Source organism: Mastomys coucha, unplaced genomic scaffold (assembly GCF_008632895.1).
Source record: "Mastomys coucha isolate ucsf_1 unplaced genomic scaffold, UCSF_Mcou_1 pScaffold22, whole genome shotgun sequence".
Lineage (NCBI taxonomy): Eukaryota > Metazoa > Chordata > Mammalia > Rodentia > Muridae > Mastomys > Mastomys coucha.
In genome coordinates this window covers 247,333,311-247,343,578 of record NW_022196905.1, presented here as the reverse complement: position 1 = coordinate 247,343,578, position 10,268 = coordinate 247,333,311, and the positions used below count along the sequence as shown (strand labels likewise).

General features: G+C 39.7%; 1 long non-coding RNA gene across 1 annotated transcript in view; it reads left to right on the top strand.

Annotated features, from left to right (window-relative positions):
* Nucleotides 1-1,606: 1,606 nt before the first annotated feature.
* Nucleotides 1,607-10,268, top strand: part of LOC116070141 — a 73,823-nt gene continuing 65,161 nt past the window's right edge. Inside the window, exon 1 of the long non-coding RNA XR_004110290.1 lies at nucleotides 1,607-5,715. This is a non-coding gene — a long non-coding RNA (uncharacterized LOC116070141). The remainder of the gene's footprint in view (nucleotides 5,716-10,268) is intronic.

The window sequence follows — 10,268 nt, the reverse complement described above, 5'->3', positions numbered from 1 at the left end:
TCCCTGCCCCCCTGCACCAGTGCGGAAGGCAGAGTGTGCCAAGCGGCTGGCGTCTGTACCCTGTGGGAAAAGTTAACTGTAATTCTTCGGCTTTTAAAATCAATTAACCCGTGTGTTAATTAACGTCAAGTCGACGGGAGGAGGAGAAGAAGGGGAGGGCGGGAGGAAAGAAAAAAGCTGCAAGGGCGGATGGCAGAAGAGTTGGCACGGTGCCATCCATTCAGGGGCAACGCCACAGTTTCGTGTGATAGCAGCAGCGGGTATATGTTACCGGGCCCTGTATGCGGGCCAGACAGTGCGGTAAAGCCAAGGGAGATTATCCAGACCCCCAGGAGCGAACAGCAAGCTGCAACGCAAGGCGCAAGTGCCAGGATTACAGCCTAGGCTGCTCCAACTATGAGCCCTTCCTTGGACCCTGGGAGTCGGCTACTTGGGGTTTTGGGGTCTTCCACACCAAAGAAGCACAAAGCTGACTTTAATCACTTTTTTCATTTAAACTTGATTCTGCCGCAGTGGAGGAGCCAGCACGGCGGATGTTTTCACACCCAGCAAGACAAAGGCCGTTGTCTCCGCCATGACACTGTTCCGTTCCAAGCAGAGGCCGGGATCCTGGACATCTTGAAAAATCAAAAAGAAACAAGGAAAACAAACAACAGATACAGCGACAATCAGAGAAAATTATCAACCACCAAAACTGTTTGTCCGTTTGCCCGTGCCAAGAGTGATGTGGGCATCTGTTGCAGCAGAAGGCACTTGTATGGGCTATTTTTGTTTTTTTTTCATTAAATTTTCTTTGAAGGGGCAAGCTACTGGCTTATTTGCTATTCAACTTCGTTTATAATTAACTTTAAAAAAAAAAAACAACACACCATTCAGCCAAGTCAACAACAAAGAGGAAAAGGAGACATCGGAAGAGAAATGCTTTAGGAAGCGGCATGAATGCATGCCACAGCCGGTGCCACTTGCCATTCGGAAAACCTCAGGGAAAGATGCCAATTTTACAGCTCCGAAGAAGGCAGAGAAGGAAGCATAAAGGTCTACAAATAGAAATTATAAGGAAGGAATACTGCTTTTCCAATCCTGGATGGAAATGGCACACATCCTCTGCTGAGAGAAAAGAGGGGATACTTTAAGAGGAGCTATATAGATGGGTAGACATGAAAACAGGCAACCATCGATTGCGTGTAGAGATGTGTGTAAGGCAATATGTGTATACAAATACACATACCCTCTGAAAAACTGAATGCTTAGTTATGTATATATTTTCATGCTATAGGTATGGGTACGTATATAGGTGTATATGGTTTGCATATACACATGTATGGGGTGTATATCAGAAGTAGGAGAGGATGGCAAAGGAAAGAATAGGAGATTTGAGTATGTGCTTGTGCTTGTGTATGTGTGTGTGTGTGTGCGCGCGCGCGCGTGTGTGTATCCCACTCTCTAACCCAGGTACATACAGAAGACAAAATAAAAATCATACTGGAGCAGCAAGCAGGCAGCCAGAGATTTATCTACATTCACTGCTATCACCGGGGAGATGAATGGGGCTGATCTGAAGCCCTTTTACAAGATCCACTATAGGAGTGGAGGAGGAGGAGGAGGAGGAGGAGGAGGAGGAGGGATGCCACACAGACATGCACAAACTTGAAGGCAGAGGGACTTGGAAGGGGCTACTGAGCAAACCCTGGTGGCATGATGCTGGGGAGGAGGAGAAGGGGAAGAGCCTTGACTCTGTGTTTTAGGTGCTTTAAAAAAAAGGCATCCTGCAAAAGGGTCTGAGGGAAACGGCTGGTACTCACGGTTTCTGCGTTGCTGTGAATCCTGAAGGTGTTCTGTTGGCACCGGGCGCTGAGCCAGGGGCAGGCGCTGGAAACAAAAGGGAGACACACACAAAAAATTAAAGTCATTCAATGGGAATATTAATTGCTGCTCTTGTGGATTTTACAAAACACACAAACTGTTTTCATTTTTTGTTCCTTTTTTTTTTTTAATTGTGGATTGGCGCGTGCCCCTTTCGCATGGAATATACAAGTAGTATGGGATTTACAGTCCAGTTACGGGACTCAGGATTAACCGCGCTGGCATCTTTTGGGCATATCCTTCCTTTTAATGAATGAGCTTTCGCTGTTAATGAGGAATAATCGTTTGGCTAATGAGCTTTGAAACATTAAGAGAAAAGAGGTTTTTTTTTCCCCCCCGTTAATCGCTCTGGTGCGACTGCATGGATGGATTACAAAAGACAGCACTAGAGTGCAGTACAAAGGTTGGGGGAGCTCCTCGGGAGTGGGAGAAGCACCGAGTGGGTGATGTGCCCCTGCATCTCTCCTTCCTTCTCTCTTTCCATCTCTCTGCCAACTGCTATGGGTTTCCATAACTCCGCAATCGAAGTGAATGGTCGGGAAGGATTATTATACTGAGTAAAGCCTCCGCTGTTAATGTCTCCAGTGTTTAATCATCATACAGTAGAATGGTTTTATGCATATTTCATTTGCATATCATTAAACCATGTTAGTGAGGGGCACTCAAAGCCAAGAGAAGCGCAAAGTTGGGAAGCCAGGAAAGGAAAAAGAGATCCCTATGATGCTTATCTTCAAACGGGGGCTTGCTCCATGATGTGTCTTCTGCCTTTCTAAAAATCATTATGACTTGGAAACCTTTGAAGTTGGATACAACCTTGGATTCCTCTAATTCCTGCAGAGCGGTATATTTTTAAGATCGGCAGCAATGTCCCTGCACTAGACGATTAAAGGAATATAAACTCCAGTGGGCTGAGACTAGTAGCTCTTTGGGGAACACAGTGTCAGAGGCTTCTACAAATACCAACACTTAAAAAAAAAATAATAAAGAACGTCATACCAAAAACAAAGAAAGAAGACAAGAGATGTTAATATGTGGATTATATTTGTTTCGTTTTGGGGGGCGGTTAGAGTGAAGAAGTCATTGGTAATTTATCCCCTCATTAATGAAGCCACCTTTTTTATTTGTGTTTGTTTTTATCCTTTAATTGTGAAGATGGGTGCTGTCCCTTTTGAAATGGTTAACCAGTTATTGTGTAGCTCTGATCTTTCCCCCACCCCATACCTGACAGAAAAGAAAGGTGGTGGTATGGGCAGATGTGAGTACTGGGAATATCTGGGGGAAGTGGGAAATACAGTGAGTTCTTTGTGGATCTTATACATGCTCAACATATTAATTGAGGGCTTTTAAAGTTCCCTCAATAGGCTATTTCATTCTTGGTAAAACAGCAGCTGGTTAGCCACTGTTGGTGACTCTTCAAATATCACTTTAACGATTTTTATTCTGTTGCCGTCCATTTTTGTTTTTCTGTAGCCAAGAAGGAGGATGTAATACTGCTTTCTTAACCATGCCTCTTCTGTCTTCTTTACATCCTATTTTCGAACTGTGAAACGATGTTGGTTTAATATTGAATCCTGGTGCACAGTGTAACGGCACAACTTGATTTGGAAATGAGATGCTGGCTTATATTTAAATTATCTCCACTCCTCCCTTATCCTCCAAAGCTTTGTCTCTGCTATGAATATTCAGATGAGGCATGATGTGATTACACTGTACAATTACTCCTATCCATGGTGGTGGCAGGCGCTGCTGGGGAGAAAGAGCCAGACAGCCTCCAAGCCAGTGTGGAGTTTTGTTTTCGGTATTTTTTTTTCCTATCTCCTGGCACCACGGCACATGCAGATGTCGCTGTTGTTCTTTATAAAGCTCTAATGACATGCAAAGGCATAACGACTTGGTTTGGACGCAAAGCATCAACTGAATGCTATGGATGTCTTTAAGAAAGAGAAAGAGAAAATCCTGACTGAAGGAATGTCCACATAAATTATTTTTATTTAAATGAATTCAAAGGATGGGGTGAGGGCAAGTGAGAAAGAGTCACATGGAAAACATGCATAATATTAATATGCACAAAGAATTCTTACCGAGGACAAGCTCCTCACTACTGCTCATGGGACAAACAGGTTCATTAGGACACAGCTCTGAGCGACTACAGCATTTTGGTATTTCGATTTTTTTTCCCCTTATTTTAAACGAAGAGTCAGACAGATGTGCTTTCTTTGCATGAGAGCATTGAGATGGATCCAATCTGTGAAATTTGCTGCCCAAATAGCATTTCTAATGGAATCTGGGACTAAACAAGGGCCTGGATGTGGAAGGGAGGGGAGAAGAGAGAACCCACGAAGAGGAGGCTACTCAGCCACTGCAAGGTTTTTCGTAGCACAGGAAGCTGTCAGAAGCCATCTTTGCTCCACTGGTCCCAGGTGTGGGCTCCTGATCCAGAGAGCCATCAGGGTTCACCAAGATGAACACTGAGCAGGCCCTTGTAGGTCTGAGGCAGAGGAAAGCAGCAGCAGCAGCTTGGTGCCTACTCCCTCCCAGCTCAGTGGCCTTCCGCTCAGAAGCCAAAAGCCCAGCTACTATTTTGGGATGCAATAGAATGCCTCCTGGTCCAGGCATCTGTGGAAGAAGGAATTTCTTGATGCTCTCGCAGAGTGTGTTGCTAAAGAGCAGAAGGGATCATCCGCTGCTTAAGGAGGCCTGATAATTGCTGTGCCGGTTGGTTCTCAGGGTAATGACTGCTGGGCTTCTCTAACATTTCGGAGTGCTGGCGTGATGAGTATCCATTTAGTGCATGTTTACATTAGGCAGAGGGAGACAGACAGGGACTGAGTCTGTTGGGTGGATTCAGAGCTAGGAACATATTTGTACCACTTCTCAGGTTTCAAAGGAGTAGCAGAGGGTAAAGCTATCAGTTAGAAGATTTTGTTGATTTTTTTTCTTGGCCAGGTGGATAGTCCAAAGTACTTTGATAAGTGGGTTACATTTAGATCTTTTGTTTAAATTGTATGAAGGAAGTCTAAATTTGATCTGCGTATCTGCACAACTTTCTACTTAAGGCTGGCCTAGAACAGGTCCAATTGTAATTATGCTATAAATTGTGATTTTTTACCTACAATCTCCATAATTTCCATCACACACACACAAACACACACACCATACACACATACACACACACACACACATACATAAACACATACACACACACATACACACTTCAGCTGTCATGATATGTAAGTGTTGTTACAAAGAATGGAGAATTAAAGCTCTGGGAAATTTCTATTTAATCTTAATTATTCTAGCCTCTAACCTCTTATTTCTCCGTTGCCAGAATTGTGGGTATTAGATTTTTGAAGTAATACATGTAGAGATTTTGGTGCAGAGTCTGTAAATAGCAAGCCTTAAATACACGTCAAATTTTGATATTGCTATTGTTGCTATTCCGGTGTACTGCTTAGTATTTGAGAGAGTTAAAGAAAGGAAATATTTACTTCTTAGCTGTACAAGGTATAGTGAGAAAGATTAGCTAGGTACGTAGAGTAAACAGTGCCCTGGTCTACATGACTCTGGGCTTCAGTCTGACTCTGACTGCAGATCATTTAGGTTAGCTAGGTACGTAGAGTAAACAGTGCCCTGGTCTACATGACTCTGGGCTTCAGTCTGACTCTGACTACAGATCATTTAGGTGTTCTTCACTTTACTTCTTTCAAATGAATACAACTCCGGGATGACAGTCACGGTGGTGATATCTGTGATCTGACAGAGAGTTCTATCATAGTTTGTGAGAAGGACACAGGACTGAGACGCGTTCATCATTTGATCCTACTGATGACCAAGTCAGTCTTAAAAAAAGAAGTAAGTTATACTCAAAATAGTAAGGAAGTTAACTATGTTCAGTTATCAACAACTTGAATAATTCATAAAGGAAAAGTCTCTTTCACCCCCAACTCTCCTGGTTATGAGTTCATAAACCTCATTCGCAAATCTGTAATGACTGCTTACTGACTTCCTGTTCGGCTTTCCAGATAGTAATAGCTTGCCCAGATTTTAATATATTAGCATACTTTTAAAAATGCAAATTATAGTTTTTACAGATTCCTTACAATTTTCTGTAAACACAATCCATCCATCTCTGCACGGCTGTTATCTTCATTACTAGCAATCACACACATTTGCTCTTTCTCATTTATCTTACCTCATGGGTGAGGATATCTAGCTTAACTCTGTAAGAACAGTGAATCAGGGGAAAAGGACTCCTAGCTTTGATTCTGGTGTTAGGTGACGCCATTGCCTGTTTGATGCCTTACTGGCTTTCGGTTCTCGCCAGGAAGATACATGCTCTATGTTGGGTTTCCTTGTGTTCCTAGTCACCAAGAGGTTTTTTCTTTTTTAAATCATGAGTGATTGTTAAGCTTTGTGAAATGATCTTGCTTCTACTGAAACAAGTAACAGCTTAAATAAAGCTGTTAGCACAGTGAATTATAATGATTGATTTTTCCTGTTAAACGAGCCTTGCAATCCTAGGACAAATGTCACTTTACCATGACGTACTTATCCTTTACATATTATGATACATGACTTGTTAACATTTTGTTAAGGATTTTTAAATCAATGTGAATGAGAGATATTAGTATATAATTTTCTTGTAATGATTTTGGTATTGTTACCAGGGTATTGCTGGCTTCATAAAGTTAGTTGGTGCGAATCCCTTCTGCAGTATATCCTGAAATTTTGAGTAAGCGTGTTATTAGTTTCCCTGAAATATTGGATACAATTCACCAATGTAGGTACTAGGCCCAGACAATCTTAGTTGCTAATTCATTTTTTAAAAAAGTATCTAGGACTATATACATTTTTTATTTCTTTCGTCAATTTTGGTAAACTGTGGATCCCCACCCCAATTGGTTATTTTATGTTAGTTATCAAGACAATTGGGATAAAGTTTATCATAATGACACATTGTCCAATCGTTTTTTAATTCATGGAGACTTCAGAGATGCTATTCTTTCATTTGTTGTATCCATGATTTATATTTTCTCCTTTTCATCATTGATCTATTTTTTTAAGAAACGATCTCACTAGTCTTTTCAAAGAATCAACTCATGCTGATGATTTTCTTTTGACTTCTCTTAATCTTGTCTTTTTTCTTTGTTTACAAGGTACAATGTTAGATACAATATCAGTTATAGTTTTCTTTTCTATCATAGATGTACAAAGCTATCCACTTCCCTCCAATAATTGCTTTAGTTGTGTGTCACGCATTTTAAAAAAAGTTTTTAGACTTATTAGTGTGTGTGTGTGTGTGTGTGTGTGTGTGTGTGTGTGTGTGTGTGTGTGGTGTGTGCATGTCATCAGACCTGTGTGGGGCTCAGGGATTAACCTGTAGGAGTTTGCTGACGCCTTTGCCTATTTATTGATTTCTGGTGTTTTAAAATAACTTTCCAGATCTTTGCGGTCACAATATTCCCTGGCCAATTTCAATTCTTTCATTTATCTTGACACTAGATTATGGGTAAATATTTAGTGGAAAGAATTTATCTTGTGATTGCTGGGTTCTAGAGCGTTGATGTCAGGACCTCTGTTGCTCAGCTTACCTCTATTAGTGATCATCTTTCCTCTGGCTATGGAAAGACTTGCTGAAGGCTCTCAATACAATGTGAATTTGTGTTTTTTTTTTTTAGTTTTTCAATTTTGTTTTAATGCTATTTTTAAAAAATTAAATGCCCATAAATTCCTTTTTTTGGGGGGGGTGGTTAACAGTGGGAATTATGTTATTATTTCTTGTCTTAAAGTCTATTTTTAAAGACTAATATAGCCGTATTATATTCTGATATAGCTGGATTTTAAACATTATCATTTCTTTTTTTTCTCTATAGATCTTTCTTTTATTGACAGTTTTTTTTTTAACATTACCATTTCTTTCAGTTAGTTATACTCTTTCCTAAATGGATCTTTTATCCAGTCAGGCAAATATGTCTTTTGATTGATACACTGTATCCATTTATATTTAATACAAATTACCTTACCATTTATTCTATTTACTCTATCATATTTGTGTCCTTTCATTATTTTTTGCATTATTTAGGATCAATATTTCTTTTTCACAGTCTAGGGGTATTGGTTCAGTGACCCTAAGATCAGCTAGCATATGTGAGATCCTGTTTGTTTATTTAAAAAAAAACCAATACAGAGTCTCATAAAGCAGAGGTTGGCCTTGAACTTGCTGCATAGCTAGGGATGACCTGGGACTCCTGAGCCTCCTATTGCTTCTTTATTGATACTGGGATTAGAGGAGTATGCCACCAAGACCAGCTTATATAGTACCAGGAGAAGCATTAGTTTTGATCCTCAATACCAAATAAAAAAATAAGAAAGGATAATGTGGATTTTTTTTGTTTGTTTTTCCTAGTGTGACAGTAACACATTAAATGTCACCCTAAATACAGCATGCATCATTTATTGCAGTCTGTTATCAATTTGTACTTTCAGAACACACCAAAAAATGATAGAGTCTTAGGCAGTGTCCTGTTCACATTTTCCCACTCTTTGTGTTATTACTGACAAACATTTTACAGCTCACATATTTTTAATTTCATAAGAGACTATGGTCTTCCATTATGTGGCCAAGATTAACTGAGCCTCATTGACACACATGTGTTTTGTTTCTTTCTCTATACTCATATTTTCTTTGAGAGTGCCTTTCCTACCTAAAAGCTCATAATCGTATTTAAGTCAGATCTCTTTTGGTAAGTTACCCTACCTTCTGTTTGTCTATAAAGCTGTCCCATCTTCAGCTTTGAAGGATGTTTTCCAAGAGTGAAGAGTTCTGCAGTTCTCTGGCTGATTTTGTTTACAGTTCTCCTTCAGCCCTTTAAAAGACAGTGTTCCATTGTTTCTTAGGCACATCATTACTTTGCAGAAGTAGGCTGTCGGTCGTATTGTTGACTCTGGAATAATACATCTGTCTTTGCCTCCACTTAAGACTTTTCTCTTCATTGCTTATCTTTGGTAGTTTTATTGATGTAACTAATTGTGCTTTTGTTTGTTTATTGCACATGGGATTCTTGCAGATGGATATCTTTCTTCCATTATATAATTGTTTATCATTATCTATTTAAATAGGGACTCTACAGGAGTCTCTTTTTTACTTGTAAGATTCCAAAAATATGCGCTAGACATTTTGCAATGTGTACTTTACAGATCTTATGCTTTTTGTTATGCATCCTTCAGTTACTCATGCTTTGGTTTGAACATTCTATTGCTCTATTAATAGTTCAATGATCTCAAGTGATTCAATTTATAATCATTGTATTTCTCAATTTTAGAATACCCATTTAACGTTTTATAACAATATTCTCTCTCATCTTTAAGATATATTTTTGTGTTCTTCAAAATGTCATTCTGGTGCCATTTAAAAGACCTTATCTAGTAACACAAGCATCTAGTTAACTGCAGGCCTGCTTCCCACCTCTGGCTTCTCTCCTTTCATCCTTTTCCTTCCTTCATTCCTCCCTGACCCCACTCTTTTTTATTTCCTTCCTTCTCCCTCCCTGCCTTCCTCCCTCACTCCTTAACTCTCTCCCTTTTCAAAATATGTTAATTGTATAAAATGATAAGATTCCTTATGACGTCGTGCATATACTATAGTAACAATATCCAGCCCACTTATTCTCTTTTACCCCTGCTCCACTCCTTGACCTGCTTTCTATGTATACTTTCACATCTTTTTGTCTTTATATTCAACATACTAGCAAAACATGTGATGTTTGTCTGTCTGAGTCTGGCTGATTTTGTTTAACGTGATGATTTCTAGTACCATTACTGTTTCTGCAGATGAAATGATGTTATTCTTCTCTGTGGTGAATGATGATTGTGCATGCATGTGCATATGTGCACATTTGTGTGTGTATGCCTGTGCATGCTGTGTTTTAAGTCATCTGTTGCAATACACTTAAGTTGATTCCACACTTTTATTATACACAAAAGAGTGATAGCCATGGGGGTGCTGCATTTTAATTATATGCTGACTTTGATTACTGTGGGCATATACTCTGGAGTGCTAAATTTGGATCATAGAGTAGCTCTAGTTTTAGCTTTGTTTGTTTGTTTGGGGGGGATTCCCTTACTGATTTGCCAACTGGTTAGATGAATTTATAGTTGTGTGATGGCACATAAGCGTGACTGTCACATACTTGTCTGTCCCAGGGCTTGGTGTTGCTCACTTTCTTGATGAAGGCCATCACAACTTCACTGAGATGGGACCTCAGTAACCTTTGGTTTTTGTTTCCCATTGCTACAAGTGCTGGAAAATTTCCCCATACGTAATGCACTTCCTTTGAGTACTGTGTTCTGAGTATTTCCCTGATTATTCGTTGGCCAATTCTCTTTTGGTGTTTTTTTTTTTTTTT